Raw genomic sequence first — 21,243 nt, 5'->3', positions numbered from 1 at the left:
TTCCAGATCATTCTTCTGTGAAGATCTTTCACTGAAATTGGAGATCACAGAATACAAAAATCACACCAGGTGTCAAAGCACTGGTCGATCATGCCTGTAATCCTAGCTATTCAGAGGAGCAAATCTGAGCATCACAGTTGGAAGCCAGCCCTGGCTAGAAAGTCTATGAGTCTCATTAGTAATTAGCCACCAAAAAAGCCGAAGTGGAGCTGTGGCTCAAGTGTTGGAGCACTAGCCTTGAACACAAAAGCTCAGGTACATTACCCAGGCTCTGAGCTCAGGGGCAAGGCCAATACACACACAAACACACACACACAAATACAAATATGTTATATATGTACATTAATATGTTAATTGAACAGGGAAATCAAAAGAAAATTTTAATTTAGCAATAAAAATACTCAACTTTCTCTGTAGGTTATCAGCTTACCTTCTTAGGATAATTATTGTATTTTTCAGCAAATATAGTGGTTATATAAATATGCTATTGTAATTAAAATGAAAATTCAGAAGGCATGAAGTAATGTAGAATTACTGCTGAATCAGTAAGTTGTATAAAACTATTTTTGACTCAGTTGAGTTGACTTGTCTATTTCTAAAAAATAAACAGGCTTTGAACATTAAACAACTTGCAGAATATTTTCAGGCATCATCCTAGGAGGATATCTCCACTTTACATATTTTACTTAAAGTTAACAGCATAGTAAAAGTCTTCAGAAGTAATAGGAGATATATAGAGGAGAACAAAATGAGAAATAGGAGAACTGAAAAAAAAGAAAACAATGACGAAATAAACCTCTCTGATGGACTAAATGGCTGAGTGGAAATAACAGAAGAAAAGTGAATTTGAGGATAGCACAATAGTATTTATACAATACAAACAACATTAAAGAAGTTAGAACCGAAAAACACATTAGAGACTTATGTGACAATACTGGTGAGTGTAGTATTTATGGCATGAAGTTCTCAAAGATGTGGAGTCAAATAAATATGTAAAAATATGATTTAAAAGACTCCATAAATTTAGACAATAGCATATACCTATATATTTAAACATTTGAACAAAGAACAAACTAAATGGAACCAAAGAAATATTTTCTAGGCTTCCATATTAAAATTAAGAACAATAAAAAAATAACAACAATAAAACTTAAAAAGCAGCTAGTGAAAAACTTGTATGGAAACAATAACTTACAGTACATGGACGTTTTATCAGAAATTATGGAGGTGAGAATAAAGTTGAATATGTTTAAATGTTGAATAACTCTGCCAATATAGAATTCTATGTTTAGCAGAAACATCATTTTGGATTGAAGGTAAAAATGAAGATACTCTCTGATGAACAAAGTATTAAATTTGTCTGCATCATTTTCCTTGAGATCGAAATTAATAATCTTCAATTGTTAATTTGTTTTGCCCAATTTGTAATCCATTTGTGTGTGTGTGTGTGTGTGTGTGTGTGTGTGTGTGTGTGTGTGTGTGTGTGTGTGTGTGTGTGTGTGTGTGTGTGTGTGTGTGTGTGTGTGTGTGTGTGTGTATACTGGGGCTTGAAGTCTTGTGTAGCTATTCTATTCATGGCTGGAACTCTACAAGTTGGGCCTTGACTCAAGTTCTGATATTTTGCTGGTTCACTAGCAATTCCAATCTCTAAGGATTGCCTGTTTGGTATTGCTTTAAACCAGGAACCTCATATCTGTCTTCTTAGTAGCTGGGATTTTAAGAATGAGCAAGGGCATCCAACTGTTATTATAATTTGTTTCTCTCTCTGCCTCTGTCTCTGTCTGTCTCTGTCTGTCTGTCGTCAGTCTGTCTGTCGTCTGTCTGTCTCTGTCTCTGTCTCTCTTTCTCTCTGTGTTTATTAATTCTGGGGCATGAACTCAAGGCCTGAGCATTGGTTCCTTAGCTGTTTTGTTCAGACTAGCACACTACTATTTGAACCACAGCTCCACTCCTGGCTTTTTGGTGGTTAAGGGTTTTATGGACTTTCCTGACTAGCTGGCTTTAAACTGCAATACAATCCTCAGATTTCAAACACCTGGATAGGTAGGATTATAGGCTTGAGTCATCAGTACTGGGCTTGTAGTCCATTCTTGTCTTTATGGTGTCTAAGTCTCATTATGTCTTATAATATAAATCTGCTTTTCCCTTACCTCCTTCAACTCTGAATTCATGAGTGCCACGCCTTCTTTCTTCTTCCTCAGACAATGCAAAAGGTCTCTGAATATTTTATATCTGTAACAATCATTTCCATCGGTCTTTTTCTTGTTAGCTTTGTAGGACTCACATTTTCTTTGGATAAAAGTGCTCATCATGAGGCCATAGTAGATGAAAAGTTACTATTCACTGGAAAACTGGAATGTCAGATTTACAAGTAAGCCTGCTATCATAGTTGCAGTTCTAAAATGGAATTTTCTTAGCTCCCTGGTGACTTCTAGTTGTAGAGACTGGTATGAGGGATGTGAGTAAAAGAGATGAGTTAGTGTATTTTGACTATTGTTAAATCAGGTCTTCATGGCATCAGAACATGCTGTATTTTAGGAAAATATGACAAGAATAGTAGCTCAGTGACTGGCAAAAGGTTGAGATCTATTTTTCCTTGGTGAATGCCTCATGAATATTCATTGTATGATTCTTTTATGTTTTTCAAGTTTACAAAATTTCAAGTTAATGATTTTAACTTTAGGTAGTGGTACTTAAAAAAGATTACAAATTTTAGATCAAGTGCATTATCAGGAATATACATAAAGTTTCTGAAAGTTACTGTAGAATTTACTTAAAGGTATATGAGGTTTGGATCCAGTAATTACAAACACAGCCATGATACCTACATAATAACATAATACTCCAGTGATGATATTATAATGCTATTGACAAAGTCCCCTTCTTAAGAAGAAGTTTGAAAAGCATGTGAATTAAGAAAATTAATAATTTTCGGAGCTAATATGTGAGGCACATATCTCCATAGTGTATAGTTGATCCAAATTTCATTCTTAGTTCTGCCCCCAAACACTCTACCCATAGTTTATGCTTTGCATAGCAGATCTGTGTTATGTAATCCATCTGCCACTCTACTTTGTCTAAATTCTTGTGATATGATAATAACAGCATGGCATTAGAGAGAAAACTATTACTTTACAAGTATATTTTGGATAATATAATTTTATGAAGTAATAGGCTTTCCATAATATTATGTGTAGCTATGAAAGTTAATATAGTCTTTCCTATTCATATTATTAAACATAAACTTTGGCAGAGTTTCTATAATCTACATATAAATTTCTTACAAGCTATAAAAGTAATCAAAGTAACAGGTAGCAAGAATTGATTTCTCTGTTTTTAGAAATGATGACTTCTTGTCACTGATTCTCCTTGGCACCTGCATAGAGCAGTCCTAAACTCACTCTCAGAGCTATGATGCCACTCACATACTGTATGATCCAAGTAGAAACTTGCATAGTAATGCAGGACATGAACTAAAAGTGAAAAAATGGCTATCATCACTGATGTCCACAATAGAAGCTAAAAGTGAAAAAATGGCTATCATCACTGATGTCCACAATAGAAGAATTGTGATGGGGACACAAATAGGAATACCCAATAGTCAGCTCTTAAATCAGCCACGGTAAAGTTGGCATAGGAAATTCAAACTTCAATGAATCTCTGTTGGAAACAAAATTCAGTGTGTGTGTGGGCACATGTGTGAGAATATATAAATATCTATATAAAATTTTATTTAAAAAAATTAAGAGCAAAAGGAAATGTGCTACGGCACAATAAAGATAGTCCAACCACAGACCAGAAACCATGCAGACATTCTTAGCTAAATTTGACCTGGTAGTACTGAGCTGCGTGCTTTAATATGAAAAAAAGGTTCTTCTAAATTTTCTATAGTGTTACTGGAATCATAGGTATCAAATATAGACAGTATCGCTACCTAAAGCAAGAGTTTTCAAGGGCTTCCCTTTATTCATTATTGTCTTTAACAAGTTCAGTACCAGCTATTATGGTCTTGATTATGCATTTGTGTCAGTCTCCACTTTCATGGAAGAACCTAGTGGACTAGCTGACAGAGCAGGGAGAGGTGGAAAATGAGGAACTTCTGGGAAGCTGTGACATCAGACCAGTACTCTGTTATTATGGAAGACAGAGACGAGATATCATTAAAACTTAAATTTCAAGTACACTTCCCAGGAATTGACAATAGTTCAAAGACACTAGCTTCAAACTGTTATAAATTTAGGAGTTAAGGGTAAAAACTTTGACAAAAATAGCACAACAGAAAACAACTCTTCCCTAAATGAACCTCCAATCTGAGAATCTTACCTCCAATTAAGAAGCAGAACACTGGGAGTAAAGGAATAATTTCAGTGGTAGAGTGTCAGCCATAAGCAAAAAAGCTGAGCAAGAGTGTAGGGCCTTCAGTTCAAGTCCCAGTAAAGGGAAAAAGAGAGACAGAAACAGATACAGGGGGGGGGTCAGGGGGAGAGTGGGAAAGAAGAAGAAGGAAGGAAGGGAGGGAGGGAGGGAGGAAGGAAAGAAGGAAGGGAGGGAGGGAGTGAGGGAGGAAGGAAGGAAGCAAGGAAGGAAGGAAGGCAGGAAGGAAGGGAGAGAGAGAAGGAGGGAGGGAGAAAGGAAGGAAGGAAGGAAGGGAGGGAGGGAGGAAGGAAGGAGGCAGGCAGGCAGGCACAACTGGTTAACTTCCCATCCTCCTAACAGAGTTATAGAATGCTATACATAGGCAAGTACTTGGGCCAGAGGAAGGCTTGACTTGTGGAAACCATCATAGAAAATGGTGCAGTATTACTGACTTGAATTAATTCTTCTTGATTAGTTCTACTTTTTCATTTCTCAAGTAAGTAAAGCTACAAAATAGTAATAGAAGGCAGTGAAGGAAATGATTGAAGCATATGTAAAATGTGATAATGCTAAGAATATAAAAACATTAAATCTTTGATTATCTTAGCATTATTTAAAAATTATTTTATCCAAGGGGAGCATAAAGTACAGGGGAAAAGGGAATGGGATTAGACAGCAGGAAAAATGAAATAAAATTTCCTTAATGTCTAAATGGATCAGTAATCAGTGTGTATAAGTAGATTAAAAACTGATAAAAGCCAGAAATGATCTGACAAAAATAGGTAATCCAAATAAAAGTCATCAGTAGAAAATTCAAGAAAAAGAATGGAAAAATCATACATGTTGCAAAATAGCTAATCACTTGCTTGTCCAATAAATGGTATCTATTTCTCAAGTTCTTATTCTCAAGTGTGAGATATTTTCATGTTCAAGTAATTAGGCTCTTCATTTTTACAGTTCAAGTGTTCCAATAGACCAAACCAAGCGAAACACTTTAAGAAATAGCAATGTTCTCTTCTATACACGGTCAACATTTACAAAGCACCAAGCAAAGGTGACAAATCCCCTCTCTGCTGCATTACTCCTCTCCCCTGTCCCAGAGCTCACTTGAAAAACATACCAGGCTGTTCTCTTCCATGCAGCTTGCAGTCTGTCACTGACTACAAAATAAGGAACAATGGCATCACTTGTTGTACAAAGACTGCAGTCTAGGGGATAATCTCCTAGCTCTGTGGAGGACCTTCATGAACATTCATGTTGGGCTTCCGGGGGGGAAAAAGCTTAAATTTTCTGACAGATACACAAAAACGTGACTGTGTCGTACATCAATAATGTTCATCAAATCCTGGAAGGAGGTGATGTTTCAAGAAGCTTCTTTTATAACCTATTTTTAGCAAATACATAAAAATATTAAGGACTTAGCGACTGAATGATATCACCTGGCATGCTCTCTCACAGAAGGACCTTATTGAACAGACGTTCTCACACCTGAATCCTCACAGAGCGCTAAAGAAGGTAGTGCTGAGAGCCAAGTAGTTTTTGATTCCATCAGCATCCCACAAGCTGACCTGTGACTGTGGGCAATGTGTTCTCAGGGCTAGGGCACAGAAGCGTGGTGCTGCTGAAGCTGTATGACAGGCAGAGAAGTTGTTGTGAGAAACTGTCCATACAGAATGCCTTGGGATGAAAAAGGGTCTGGGAATCTGACTGAGCATTGCTATCAGTTCTAGGTCCATCTAGGAAACTGCAGCAACCTAGATCTAAGCACTCACTGGGATAAGACTGTGCTAATATAGACACCACCTTGATGTGGACCAAAGGCATGGTTAAAGTCTGAATTCAGGATGAAGTGAGAGTGGGGGGCTGAGAGCAGATTCCAGAGCCTTCACTAGAGATTGTATTCACATCTCCTACCCCAATTTTGAGAGAGCAGCTCAAGACTATTCCAAAGTCAAATCCCCAGCTAGGCTGCCACCTACCAGTCTCCAACTTGGACTTTGATGAGGAAAACAAACCCAGCTGCTCAGGAGAACAATGGAAAAATGATTAGATTTGGTCATTGTAAGAACCCTTGAAACTGTGTAAAATCAACTTAGTAGAGTTGTGTAAACAGAAGCCAGATCCCAAAGGAATCCACAGGACCTAAGGCTACATAGGCAATGTGTGTGTGTATATGCACTTGTATGTGGATGTGCCATTTTAAGATGTTTCTAGCAAACAAAGGCAGGCAGAAGAAGGGAACATAGCCTGGAAAAGGATGGTGGGAGGTGCATGCAATAGAAGTAACAGTGTTAATTACGTCAAGTTGTGTGTGAGGAACAATGTAAGAGGAACTGTGTGGAGGTAGGAAGCGCTGAGTTGAATAACACAGAGAATTCTTAGCTAACCATTATTTTCCAGTGAGTAAAGTAATTGGTGATTAAATTAGTCAAAGGTCTTTATCTCCCAATCAATAATCCTTTGTTAACTGTATTTCCAGTAGGTAAACAGATGGCCAGGTTGGTTTTGCTTGACTGTTGGCTTCCCCTCCTATCTTTTAATCTTTGTTTCCTTAATAAAATATTAACTGTGTCTTTCCAGTTATCTCAATTTGCTTTTTTTCCCCTTTTTTTCTTTTTTGGCTGGTACTGAAGCTTGAACTCAGGACTTGGGTTCTGTGCCTAAACTTTTGTGCTCAAGGCTAGTATTCTGCCACTTGAGCTACAGCTACACTTCTGACCTTTTGGTGATTAACTGGACATAAGAATCAAATGGATTTTCCTGCCCTAATTGGCTTGAACCCTATCCTTAGATCTCAACCCCTGAGTAGCTAGGATTATAGCAGTCAACAGCACCTAGCTCATTTTGCCTTTTAATTTGTCCCATCCATTAGCTTTTTCCTTCACTCGTTTTCCTTATAAAACCACATATCTTGTATTATTGATTAACATTTTATTTTCATCTCTTTTCTATTTTCACCCTTTTAAATTAGGGCTTCTTAGATCACACAAGAATGAAATAATTTTTTTTGTAAAATGTTCCTCTAAAGGTACTGGAGCAGTACTGCTGATTGCTCTTCAATAATGATTGCTGTAATCTGAAGATTATAGTATACTAGCTTCAGTAGCTTCTGTTGCTAAGTTAACTCTCCCTGAATAGAGTAGGAGGCTTGTTGCCAGTGTCTTGAGTGATTTGTTTAAATGTCTGCTAACTCATGCTCCCCCTACAGCTACTTGTGACAATCTATGTTAAGCTCTCTGTGTTTATTTGGCAAATAGACCTCTTATAAAATGCATTATTAATTCTAATAGATCTTTTCTATAGATTGTTGTTCTACCATTTAATACAATTCATACTGATTAATTTATTTTTCATTCAAGTGTTTAATTTCTACATTATCAAATTCAGAATGTGCCCAACACTAATGATGGCAATTAACATCCTATTAGGAACAATGTAATTAAATCACTTTGAAGTGATTCTTGGACCTAAGTGATAATGTCTTTGTCACATTAAGGATGTATTCTTCTTTTCATTTTCCACTGAGTTATAATTATGATTAGCAGAGCTAATGATTATCAAATGCCATTTTAGAAGACTCTATTTTTTCATTGAGCTCTTCTTCCATGCAAACAACATAATCAGGTACCCACAATAATTTATGGGTAGTGTTTATTGGCCCAGGGAAAAACCTGTGATATATATCAGATATGAGTATTTAACTTGACAGAGTGTTATGTGATCTCTGGGATTACCTCACTTTTCTGAGCCTCCTTAATGTTACATATGACTATGGATAATATTTACTCCTGTTTCTTAGGGTTAAGTGGATAGAAAAAATCATATTCAGTGTTTAGCACACTGCTTAGCTCATTATTAACATAGGAGAAATGGTAATTGATATTATCTTTTTAAATGAGAAACAGTTTCACTTTAATATTTGATGTGTTCTTTTCACCTCTATACCCATGAATGATATCATTTTACAGAGCTTCTGTGTAGCTGTATCTTTGTCATCTATTTTTATGTTTTATCCTTAAGAATGAAACAACGTTTAGTATTACTGCCATTGAAAATAAGAAATTTAGCAACATCTACCTGAATTCCACATTTTCCTATTTTAGCTTTAAACATTTGGGTTTCAACAAAACACAGCTATTATAGCTAAAGTTCCCAGGATCAGCTACTGATGAAAAGCTCTGTGTGTGTGTGTGTGTGTGTGTGTGTGTGAGAGAGAGAGAGAGAGAGAGAGAGAGAGAGAGAGAGAGAGAGAGAGAGAGAGAGAGAGAGAGAGAGAGACAGAATGACTAAACTAGTGACCCAAAATTCTTTCCAAGACTTTATGCTAAATTCCCAACTTCAATATATTCACATTGGGCAATTATGAGTGTCAGAGATAACAGAGATTATTGTTTGTTTTTGGTGCCAGTCCTGGGGCTTGAACTCAAAGCCTGGGCACAGTTCCTAACCTTTTTTAGCTCAAGGCTAGTGCTGCAGCATTTGAGTCACATCTCCATTTCTGGCTTGTTTGTGGTTAATTGGCAATAAGAGTCTCACAGACATGTCTGTTCAGGCTACCTTTGAACCACATTCCTCAGATATATGCCTCCTAAGTAGCTCTGTTACCTTTGTGAGACCCCATGGCCTGGGTGAGCGAATTTAAAAAATGTTTTTGTTATTATAGAGGTGATGGGTTACAGTTACATGTCAGGTAAAGAGCACATTTCTTTTGGACAATATCACCCCTTCACTTGCACTAACCCAGAGATATTTTTTTTTTGTCAGTCATGGAATTTGAACTCCTGGCCTGGGTATTGACCCTCAACTCTGCAGCTCAAGGCAAGTGGGCTACCACTTGACCCATAACACCACTCATGGTTTTTCTGGTGGTTTATTGGAGATGTGTCTCATAGACTGTCCTGCCCTGTGGGCTGGCTTTGAACCATGGTCCTCAGATATCATCCTCCTGAGTAGCTAGAATTACAGGCGTGAGCCACTGGTGCCCAGCAAGATTATTTTTTAATAGCTATAGCATATCACTCTACACCAGCAACAGGGAATTTCTGAGAGAAACAGAATGGAATAGAGCTTAGGAAGATCTCTCCCTGTGAAAACTTGTGGTCCTGGGTGTGGGAATGATTAATATTAACTCCAAATGGTTGTGTCAATTCTCCCTGTAAGCACAGAGAGACCAGAGAGGCAAAGTTCTTTCTTTCAATAAAGCACAGGAAGGCTGGAATGCAAGATCTGTTGAGTTAGTTTCTGTATTTCCTGTCTGGGTGGGTAGAGGTTGCCTACATTCTGCCACCTTCAGGACTTGGCCCCTCAGTCTTGTAGGTTCCAATGATATAAAATAGAGCAATACACCATTTGAAACTCCTTCTTTGGACTAGTGATGAGAAAGAAAGGGGGCAGAATAAATTGAACACTTAGCCAGAGCTACTAGCAGATGTCAGCATCATAAAATAAATATATAAAATTATTGCTGGGTGCCAGTGGTTCATGCCAGTGATTTTATATATTAATATTATATATCATATATTAATGTAATAATTAATATATATTCCTAGCTACTCAGGAGTCTTAGATCTAAAGATTGCAGTTCAAAGCCAGCCTGAGTATGAAAGTCCCTGAGACTCATCTCTTAATTAAATACCAAACACGTCATAAGGAAGCTGTGGTTCAAGTGGTATGAGTGCTAGCCTCAGGTAAAAAAAGAACTCTGGGATCACAGGCATTGAGTTCAAGCTCCAAGGCCAGCGCACACACACACACACACTTAAGTAAAGAATGTACAGTGCTGAAATTAAAAAAAATAAAAACAAGATTTTTGAATTTAGTAATTCAGAAGGAGAGCTTCAGGAGAAAAATTCATTGAACCCTGGAACAATTAGAAGGGGAAAACAGATAGATTATAGAGATAGGAAAATACTGCATGAGACTTACAGAATATGACCAGGACATTTTTATTTGCAAATAGTGGTATACCAGCAAAAGAAAACAGCATAGCTGGAAAAGAAAGAAATGAAATAATATATTAAAATATCCCTGAATTAAAGAAATAGCTGACCAGGTGTATTGAAGAGTCTAAACTGGGGAGAAAAGATTGGACTAGAGTAGCATAATTTTGCTTACCTAAAGAAAAGAAAATCCATACAAAGTTCCATAAGATGTAGATACCCAAATCCCACACATTCACTGCTTTTTCCTTTTAACATTGGTAGATCAAGGTCATTGGAATAATGTTTGGACTTGAGAGGAAACAAGACTGAAATGAAATGAATGCTACTGTATCCAGCCAAGGTACCTTTCCTTTCTTTTCTTTTTCTTTTTATTTTAAGGGTGATGTACAAAGGGGTTACAGTTACTTAAGTCAGGCAATGAGTACATTCCTTTTTGAACAGTGTCAACCCTCCCTCATTTTCTCCTTTTCTCCATTTAGATGGAAAATAATAATATATATAAAATCTCAACATATATGGTGCATGTCTGTTTCTGCAGCAAACACTGAAGTATAGACACAAATAACTAACAATTGGCACCACGTGTTAAGGATAGCTGTTGAGTGATGTGAATACATATATTAGGTAACGAATGAAGCAATAGGTCAACACAATAATTTTCTTTAAAATATCAGAAGTAAGAGAACCAATAAGATGGATGTAGTTATAAATGTAAAACAAACCCCTCTTATTTACTAAGGAAAAGAAAGAAATAAAAAAGAAATTAACAAGCAAAATATAAAATGAACTATTTCCATTATTTCCTCAACCATGACCAGTCTGCATTTCCTCCTTCCAGAATATCTTTTCAAATTGTTAATCATAGGTATGTTACTTACACAGGGCACATTTAAAATGCTTGCAGACCTGAGCCACCGGCCATGCTTGTAATTTCAGCTGAAAGACAGTATCTTAAACATTTTAGTTTTATTATTAGCTTCCATTAGTTATATGGAAGGGCATTTCATTGTTGCACCCATACATGTTCACAATGTATTCCAATCAATCAGATTCTTTCACTTTCCCTGTCCCTCCTTCTCACACAAACTTAAACAATTTCAGTGTTGTCTTTTTCTTTTCTTTTCTTTTGGTGTCAATTGTTGGTCTTGAACTCAGGGTTAGGGTATTGTTCCAGAAGGGACTGATTCTGGGTCTTCCCTGGTGTTGACATAAGCCTATCTCCCACTTCCCTCATGCTACATGAAGCATCTCTGTCCCTTTGGGCCTGGTGTCAGGATCTGTGCCCTTTCACTGCTGCTCCCTACTGTGTCAGGGCTGCTTGCTAGAGTCTCCTGACTCACAGACCAAGAGGTTCAGAGGCATGAGGCAGGTTGTAAACACATCCTGATGTAGCATGATTCCCGTGCTCTGATGACTGGGGCAAGGGGTGCTGCTGCCACTGTAAAGGAGTCACTCTGCAGAGAACACATGTGCAGTGCGAGGCTCTCCTGGGTCAGCAAGGTGGGCTGGCTACAAGCAACTTGCCACTACACTTCCCCTGAGGGTGAGCACACAGGGCTTGGGACTCACACATCCACAAGGGTGATAGATGTATATTTATTGTTGAAAATCATAAGTTTTATTTCCTTTTTTCTCTGTATGCTTGCTTGTGTTCCTTCCAGGATCCATCGATTCAATGACTTCTGGATCTGTGTAATGGGTTGTTGTGGGGCCAGAACTTTCTGTCCCTGGTCTTTTGTGGGTGTCTGTGTGAAGAAATAAGAAGGACCCAACAACTCATTCCCAAAATGCTAAATCAGGATGTGTTTATGAACAGAGATCTTCTGTCCCTCGTTTCAGGGAACACCTTCAGTATCTAAAGCTTTGGAAAGGAATATTTTGTTTTCTGCTAGTCTCTATCTCTTCTACTCTTTTCTCTGGCATCTTTGCCACTCTTTTCAGTCATGTACCTGCTCCTAGTCCCAGTTGGAAAAAGGGGGGTGGCTGTCAGCAGTGTGGCATCTCCGCCATCCATGGAAATTGGTTCTTACAGGGTTTGTGTGACATGGGCTCTGTCCTCCAGACTGCAGCTGGAAGGCTCATTCTCACCTGGTGCAAAGGCTTTTCTAATTTCCGGGCAATAGGCAAGTAGGAAGAAAGGTGATGAGTGTCTCTAGATGCAAATGATAGTAAGACAAGCTTGAGAATCACAGAGCTGGAATGACTGGGAGAGAGAGAGGGGAGGGAGAGGCTCATATTTCTTGAAGGGATGGGATCCTAAAAGAAGTCCTTGTTAGAACTTTTGCAGCTCTTGAAGACCACGGTGTAAGAGGATGTGTGAGGACTGAGCTGAATGTGGACACAAAGTAAGGAGGAACAGACAAGGCTGGTGGAAGAGCTGGCCTGTCATCTGGGAGCCTGGACATTCCTGCAGGGAGATGGGTGCTGAACTTTCTAATTATATAGGCTAACCATTCCCTACTTTTGCCTAAGCCATTTTGAGTTTGATTCAAAGTCAGCTGTGATGGAGTAATCATATAAAATCAGGAATTGGGGCTGGGAAGGTGGCTCAGTGGTAGAGCGCTTGCCTTGCATGCATGAGGCCTTGGGTTCTATTCCTCAGCACCATAAGCAGAAAAAAAAAGCCAGAAGTGGTGCTGTGGCTCAAGTGGTAGAGTGCTAGCCTTGAGGTGAAGAGCTGAGGGACAATACCCAGGCCCAGAGTTCAGGCCCCACGACCAGACCCAGAAAAAAAAAATCAGAAATTGTACAAAAGATAATATGAAAAACTTGATCTATGAACTTACCACCCATGCCTTATTCTGTGTTAACTTTTATTTTGTACTTTCTTCTTCTTATACTATTTTTAGTTGCTTATGGTGCCACTCCTGTGGCTTGAACTCTGGGCCTGAAGACTATCCTTGAGCTTTTTTTCAAGGCAAGTGGCCTAACACTTGAAACACAGCTCCAGTTCTGGCTTTGTGGTGTGGTGGTTACTTATGAGAGATAAGAATCACAAGGAGTTTCCTGTCCAAACTGTCTTTGACTATTGATCATCAGATTTCAGCCTCCTGAGTAGCTAGAATCATAGGTGTGAGCAACTGATGTCCCTCTTCATACTATTTTTGCAGATATGAATCCAAGTGTTTGGGAAGACCCATTTCAGTAGTTGTAGCAACTTTTAAAAAATGTCTTTCTCTTTCATTCAATAAAACATCATCGAATTACAAAAAAATAAATAACAGGAAAGCTAATTTTCTGTCACTTTCTAGGCTTCTGACTCTGCTCCTGTTCTTGATCCTTTCTGAAACTTATCATCACCCTAGTGGTTTAGTGTTTATTTGAAATTCTTTTCCATTAGAGATGCAATTCTTGGCTTGTTTGCTTTCTAAGCTCTTTCTTTTAAGACAGGTTAAATATGGCATCTATTTGACATTCTTCAACCAATTTCTACTACTCTATAATAATTTATTCATAAATTAAATTTAATTATCTGTATGTTGTCAAGTCTTGAGATATTTATTTCCTAATAAGATTTTGAAATTTATCTGTTTATATAAACGTTGTTTTATTTAAGTTTGTTTCCCCAGGCTCGTCACAAAGATTAATTTAATTTCACTAGCAAATTTCTTGCATACTAAATATTTCCTCAGCATTTCTGAATAGAAAAAGGTAGTTAATTATCAGAGTGGTAGCTTCAGAAGCTTAAGAAGGAACCTTATCCAAGAGGGAAGGTGTTCAGAATAACCTGAATGATGAAATAAAGCTTCCAAACACAAGCAATTTTGTAAGAGTGAGTGCAGTGTGGGTGGGTAGTGAGAGGACCTGCAGAAAAGAAAGGAAATGGTACTGAGGAGAGAAAATCATAGGAGCCGAAGAGCCCCCTAGTCATGTCCTGCTGCATATGCACACACTGGGACAATTTGTCAGAGCTTACAGATTAAACACAACTATTCCACTTTAGAAATACAGCATTGTAGTGCTATGATTCCATACTTGACATGTTGTAATTCCATCCATGGACTACCTGCACCATGAGCTTTTCTGAAGCTTTAAAAATACTAGATTTGTGTCATATCAGAGACAGTTATAAATTATATCCTGTTCTACACTCTTTTGTATTATGTGTTTAGGCAAAATAATATTTCAACTATGTGTACATGGGAACTAAAGAAAACTTATTGTATCTGTATTTATAAACTTATTTTTTTCTTAATCTCTCTAACTTTTTCTTTCTCTAGTTTTGACTAAACATAGTTTTAGGTATAAAGAAGAAAATATATCTGATAAGATTAATGAATCAGAAACTGAGATGAACTTGCCCTGGAGAAATGAAAATCCATTTTCTTGTGAATGTGTATTTGCAAAAAGTACATAGAATGTTGAAAGAATGAAAGAATATTGAGAATGTGATAGAATATGGAGAATAATAACATTAAAATGCCACTTAATAAAATATTTTAAATATACCATGTCACAGAGAAAAATATCCCACTGAGTAAAATGAAATTACCTTTTTTACACTATATTTCTTTTAAATAAAAATGAATTAAAGTATTTAATATGAAAGGTATTAATATTCAGGCAATCATTTACATCTAAACCTAGTATACTTTTTAAACCTAAAATTATTGAATAGTTCCACAAAGAAAAAGACTCATTGTTGACAACTTCAAACATTAAAATCTCTTCAACATCAAATGTTCCACAGACAAATTTTAAAGGTGAAACCAATATATTTAAATAATAACAACAGCAAAAAATCCCTTATTATAAAATTATATTCACAAAGGAACTCAAAAATACAATTTTTGTGTGATGGAACAGATTGTATGTCAACACAAAAATGGAAAGCAAAAATGAAAAGTTACCAATTATAAAAATGACAAATGGAAATCGTATCTTTAAATTTGATTTTCAGTTTTCAAGTCATTTAGAGGAAATATTCCTAATTGTGGAATAAAAAAGCTAAGGAAACAGAAATAAACTAGTCTGTGTCAAAATTTAAATTAGTTGGGGCTAGGAAGGTGGCTCAGTGGTAGAGCGCTTGCCTTGCATGCATGAAGCCCTGGGTTTGATTCCTCAGCACCACATAAGCAAAAAGAAAAAAGCTGGAAGTGGCGCTGTGGCTCAAGTGGTAGAGTGCTAGCCTTGAGGTAAAGAGCTGAGGGACAGCGCCCAGGCCCAGAGTTCAGGCTCAATGACCGGACCCCCCCCCCTAAAAAATTTTTTTAAAATTAATTCTCTCTACTGAGGGAGCAATTTATATTTTTAAAATTGCAGATACTTATTTGATACAAAATTTCTACTTCCAGGATCACAAATGCTTCTGTGAGGCTACTTGCAATAATATTTACAATATTTACAAAAGTGAAAATCTAGATATTTTAAAATTGGTAATGGCTCAAATACAATGCTTATGTCTTCACAATATGAATATCGATCTCTTTTATTTTTTAACAATTTCTTATGCAATATCAGCAAGAGCTACCATGTAAGTCATATGTTACATGAGAAATCCTTTGTGTAATAGATCATTTTATTCTCACAGCTATTGGCAAACCTAACGTCTTGTTTGATGTATAACATAATGAATCCTAGAGAAGTTCAGATTCTTTTTTTTGTTTACATCAGTAACTTGTGAGACCTGGGTCAAAATATCCAAAATAAATGGTCTATGGAGGCTTTCTTTGATCGCTGTACTTTTCCATCATCAAGTCAGTCATTGTTCACACTGCAGTATTGTTAAAGCGAATGTGTCATAGTGTTTAATCAGGGCAACATCTTCATTAGCAAGGTGTTTATTAGGAATCTGTACCCCCTTACACTCCCAAAGACAAACAGACAAAACAAAAGGAAAAGGAAACAGAAAGAGCAACTACAACAACTAAAACCATCTCTTGTTTCCTTTTCTTGGAGTTTACCCTATAAAATATCATTTTATATAATCATATACATATAGCTATTGAGCCTCTATCATGCCACATAATAAAATGTTTTAAATATATTATGTCACAGAGAAAAATTCCCGCTGAGTAAAATGAAATTACCTTTTGTTTCCCCTATATTTCTTTTAAATAAAAATGAATTCAAGCATTTAATATGTAAGGCATTAATATTCAGGCAATCATTCACATCTAAACCTAGTATACTTTTTAAACCTAAAATTATTGGATGATAACACAGAGAAAAAGACTCATTGTTGACAACTTCAAACTTTAAAAATCTCTTCAACATCAGATGTTCCACAGACAAATTTTAAAGGTGAAACCAATATATTTAAATAATAACAGCAAAACAAAAGCCCTTACTATAAATTATACTTACAAAGCAACTTGAAAATACAGTTTGTATGTCAACACAAAAATGGAAAGCAAACTGTATAAAAGGAAAAGTTACCAATTATAAAAATGACACAATGGAAACCATATCTTTAAATTTGATTTTCAGTTTTCAAGTAATTTAGTGAAAATATTCCTAATTGTGGAATAAAAATGATAAGGAAACAAACTACTCTGTGTCAAAATTCTACGCATATCCTCCATGTTTACAGAACTATATAATTTATCATGACCCAGTATATACCTGTGTATATGTGTACATATTTATACATATATATAATAATTCAGTGTATTGTAGATTTATAGGCACATTTCTAGCTGCCAAGTGACACCTGTGTTTCTTTGGATCTAGGGCACCTAGCTTTATGTCCTTTTTGTTAATTGTTATTATAAAGGTGATGTACAGAGAGGTTTCCATTTCACTAGTCAGGAAATGATACATTTCTTTTTGAACAGTGTTACCCCTTCAGTGTTCTCTCCCAGTTTTTCCCTCCTGTCCTCAGCCTTAAATTATATAGTTCATTTTCTTTTTCTGTTGTCAGTTGTAGGGTTGCAGTTATAGGAGATCAAGAGAAACCAAGTTCAGGGAAGGTCAAACATTTTCCATCAGGAAGTTTTCTTTTTCATTTGTAGACAATCACTTGATGGAATTCAAGGCAATAACAAACTTCTCACAAAAAGAAGTAGCAAGGCTGGTTTAGTGTTTTAGTTGTAACGAAGTGATTTTCTTTAAATAATTTGTTTAGATAAGGATAGAAAACTATGCACTTTTTGTTTTGGAATTTATAAAAAGAAATGATGGAATTCTTAGAAGGGAAGAAAACAATATTTTGTAAAAAAAAAAAAATTATGAAGTTGCACCCAGATAAATAAAAATGCAAAATAAAGAATTAAGTAAAATAGGGAAAATTATTTTCTAATATAATTGTGCCAACATCTTTGGTACTTCTAAGTAGATTTATTCTAGCTCCCTGGGATGAAGAGCAGGCCCTGAGAGGCAGCTGACACAGCCTGTGGGGGGGTGGCTGGAACACGGAACTGTCCTCACAGGATCAGACATTTGACACTGAGTGACCTGCCAGGAACAGGTCCCATGGCCCTTAGCTACCAAGAACGTCATCTTGAGTAGAGGTCCTGAGTTGTCTTTCCAAACTTCTAGGTAAATAGAGAGTCCCACACAGGGGGAAACAGCTAGAATAAAGCAGGGGAAAGAATCTAACCAAATCACAGGATCACCAATTGAGTTTCTGGTTGTATTGTTTAAGTGGAAGCAACATGGAAACAGACTAATGGAATGGAGGTCTGGATCATTCAGGTGTAGGGGAAATAGAGTATGTAGCCATCCTTGTCAAAGTTAAACATAAGGTCAACAGTAAGCTGCCATTGTAATCCCCTGCCAACAGCCTTGGGTATTGAGAGGCTGCCATACAAGGAAACTCAACAAACACATACTTGTTTTGCTGATGAGACATGTAGATGTGAAGGAAAGTAACTTGAGAGATTCTGCAATGTGTTTGATATGCTTTTCATGTCTCGGAGATCAGCCATGATGGTCCCATGGAAGGGAACTAGGAATGCTAGATCCTGGATGCTCCTTTTATCATCTCCTTTAACTTTACAAGGAATTTATCTGTCTTAATTCTTTTTTTAATTTTTATTTATTTTTTTATTGTGAAAATACTGTACAGAGGGGTTACAATTACATGGGCAAGATAATGAGTACATTTCTTATCAAGCATTGTAGCCTTCTGTCTTAATTCTTAAACAAGAATAGAAAGCTTTCACAAGGTAGCTGGTCTCACTGGATTTGGATTTGGATGCAAGGGAACTAGCTTACCTACTACAACTAAACCAACTTTGTAGTGTTCTTTTTATTCTTTTGTTGTTGGTGGTGGTGGTCCTGTGGACGGGGGTTGAACTCTCGGCCTGGGTGCTCTTTAGCTCAAGGCTAGCACTCTACCACTTGAGCCACAGTGCCAGTTCCAGCTTATTCTGCTTCTGTGGTGTTAAGGAATTGAACCCAGGGCCTCATGCATGCAAGGCAAGCACTCTACCAATGAGCCAATTACCAGAACTTATTCTTCTTTTTATTGTTTTCATTTTTACTTAAAATCTGTTTGCATTAGTGCATTAAGAACTGTTAAGTTTGATCAGGTTCTTTTAGTAGGATAGTTTGCTTCCTACAGTCTTGGGCTTTTGAGAGTATAAATGTGATATTATAATAGATAACTGGCCAACCTGTGTATTTTGAGGAATTGATATGATAACAGACTCATCCATGCCAAAGATTCAATAGATTTGTCAAATTTCATTATATTCCCTTCCCTCACTCCCTTCCTGTCTGGCCAGTTCCTCTAGCCACAACAAACTATGGCCAGTGTCTGGACAAGTCCAGTGAGGGTTGTGTTCCCTGAACTTACCATTCTTTCTCTTCTTCCCCTTCATGGCATCAGACATTAATTTTTGTATGCCCACAGTCACATGCACACCTGGTTTCCAGTAAAATACATATTGTTCCTCCAGTGGACATGGCATATTCTGACTGAAATATTTGGAAATCCATAGTAATAATTGTCCATGTGTACCAAAGTATGTTCTAACAAACAACTATTGAAAATCCATTATTATTATTAAAATTCACTAGGTGTTTTCCTGCTGTACATTAACATTTTGAATAGGTTAGTAGTTTAATGACTGAAATATGTATTTTTAATTAATATTGCACAAATGTTGTACATATTTATGACCTTTGAGTCCAATGTATAAAGTGTAAATCAATGAATATATTTATTCTCAAATTTTATCCTGCTAAGAACATTTAAAGCCTTCAAGCTTTTTTGAACATTATTGTTAACTATACACACTCTACTGTAAAATAAAATACTAGAAAAATAGTTTCTCTAAGTATAAAAGTATTCAGTGATTGCCTCAATATAGATAAGTACCTGTATGTAAATGTTAATCAATATAAACAGATTTCAGTAAATTTATGCTTATATATGTGCATATATATGTTAACATATTTAGGAGCATTGTACAAAAGAGTTTGCATGCATAAATTATGAATATAAATATACTATTTATGTATAAATTTGTCTATATATAAATTAATGGCAAATTTTTCCCATCAGAAAATCATCAACTTATGCTGCTCTCTATAAATATTATATATGTGCTTAGATAAATATACACATATAGTATAATTAACTACTGCCAGTTCTAATAATTTTTTACTTTAGTTTAAGGCTAAGGTTAAATTGCTAGACAGTCTATGATTGTTGGATTAATTTGAAATAGAACCTTGTATCCATTGATACATGGAATTGATTCCCTCAAATACATTTAACATTTTCATTAGGGTGATATTATTTTCATGAATGGAGGAATGCTATGTCAAATCTCATAAAATTGTCTCACACACAGAAATGTCTAGAAATTCATTGAAGACAGAATGGGGAGTAACTGAGGAATTCCTGTAAGCTGAGTACAAGAGTCTTGAGCTTAAAATCATTTCTATTCCAGAGGCCAAGATGCAGGGGATCATAGTTCAACACCAGCCTACCCAGTTAAATCAAAGATATTTTACCTCCAATTAACAAGCAAAATGATGGACTGAAGACATGGCAAAGTGCTAGAGCACCAGCCAAAAAATTAACCACAACTAGCATGAGTCTCTTTGAGTTCAAATTCCTCCATTAAGAAAAGGTAGTTCCTTTTGCCTAACATAAACTTATCTGACCATTTCTGCTTGTCTCAGACATATACTAGTTATTTCAAATAAGGGAAACCATGGGACCTATGTTTCTTTGGGCCTGGCTTACTTCACTTAATAGAATTTTCTCCAAGTCTTTCCATTTCCTAACAAATGGGCCAATGTCATTCTTTCTGATGGAGGCACAGAATTCCATTATATATATATATATATATATATATATATATATATATATATATATATATATATATATATATATATATTCTTTATCCATTCATCTACTGAGGGGCATAAGGACTCAAATGGTTTTTCTTTCTTACTATTGTTTCTAACAATAGTATGATTTCTTTGTTGCTTTGTATGTCCCTCCCCCATGGTATAACCCCTGTTTTCACTGTATTTGATGTTGGTGTAATTTGTGGAGGGGAAGAGAAAAATCAAATTGTTTACATAGGGATACTGGTGGACCCATTGCAACAATGAAGTGTACAAGATTTTATGTCAAAAAATGAACTTTACAACTCTGGAGGGGTTGGGGGAGATGGGAGGGCAGGAATGGTAAGGGGAGGAAACAAAGGAGGAGGCAACAATGCTTGATGAGAAATGTACTCATTACCTTGCTCATGTAATTGTAACCCCTCTGTATGGTATTTTCACAATTAAAAAAAAAAGAAAAGGTAGTTCCTAGAATATGCAAGAATACCCGTGCTTGTGCACAGGTCTAAGGAACAAATTCCTTTGCACCTCCCTAACGATTAGGTTTGAGGAGACTAGGACATCTTCATTTTCTTTTGAATATGCTCTTTTATATTCCCTTTTCAGCTGTTTCTATGTCAATTTCCTTTCTCTCCTATTTATATAGACCATTCACTATTCTGATTCACACTCAAATCTATTGTATTTATTTTTGTAG

General features: G+C 36.4%; 1 long non-coding RNA gene across 2 annotated transcripts in view; it reads left to right on the top strand.

Moving 5' to 3' along the window:
- Window positions 1–21,243, top strand: part of LOC138834893 (uncharacterized) — a 117,880-nt gene that overhangs the window by 5,755 nt on the left and 90,882 nt on the right. Inside the window, exons 1-2 of one of the 2 annotated variants that reach the window (XR_011374291.1) lie at window positions 19–255; window positions 10,560–10,638. This is a non-coding gene — a long non-coding RNA (uncharacterized lncRNA). Of the gene's footprint in view, window positions 1–18; window positions 256–10,559; window positions 10,639–21,243 lie in introns of those variants that run through there. The other variant, XR_011374290.1, reaches the window with a different exon arrangement.

Source organism: Dipodomys merriami, unplaced genomic scaffold (assembly GCF_024711535.1).
Source record: "Dipodomys merriami isolate MVZ:Mamm:240054 unplaced genomic scaffold, mDipMer1.0.p SCAF_22, whole genome shotgun sequence".
In the NCBI taxonomy this organism is placed as follows: Eukaryota; Metazoa; Chordata; class Mammalia; order Rodentia; family Heteromyidae; genus Dipodomys; species Dipodomys merriami.
The sequence above is the reverse complement of the archived record's forward strand: the minus strand, read 5'-3'. Positions and strand labels throughout refer to the sequence as shown.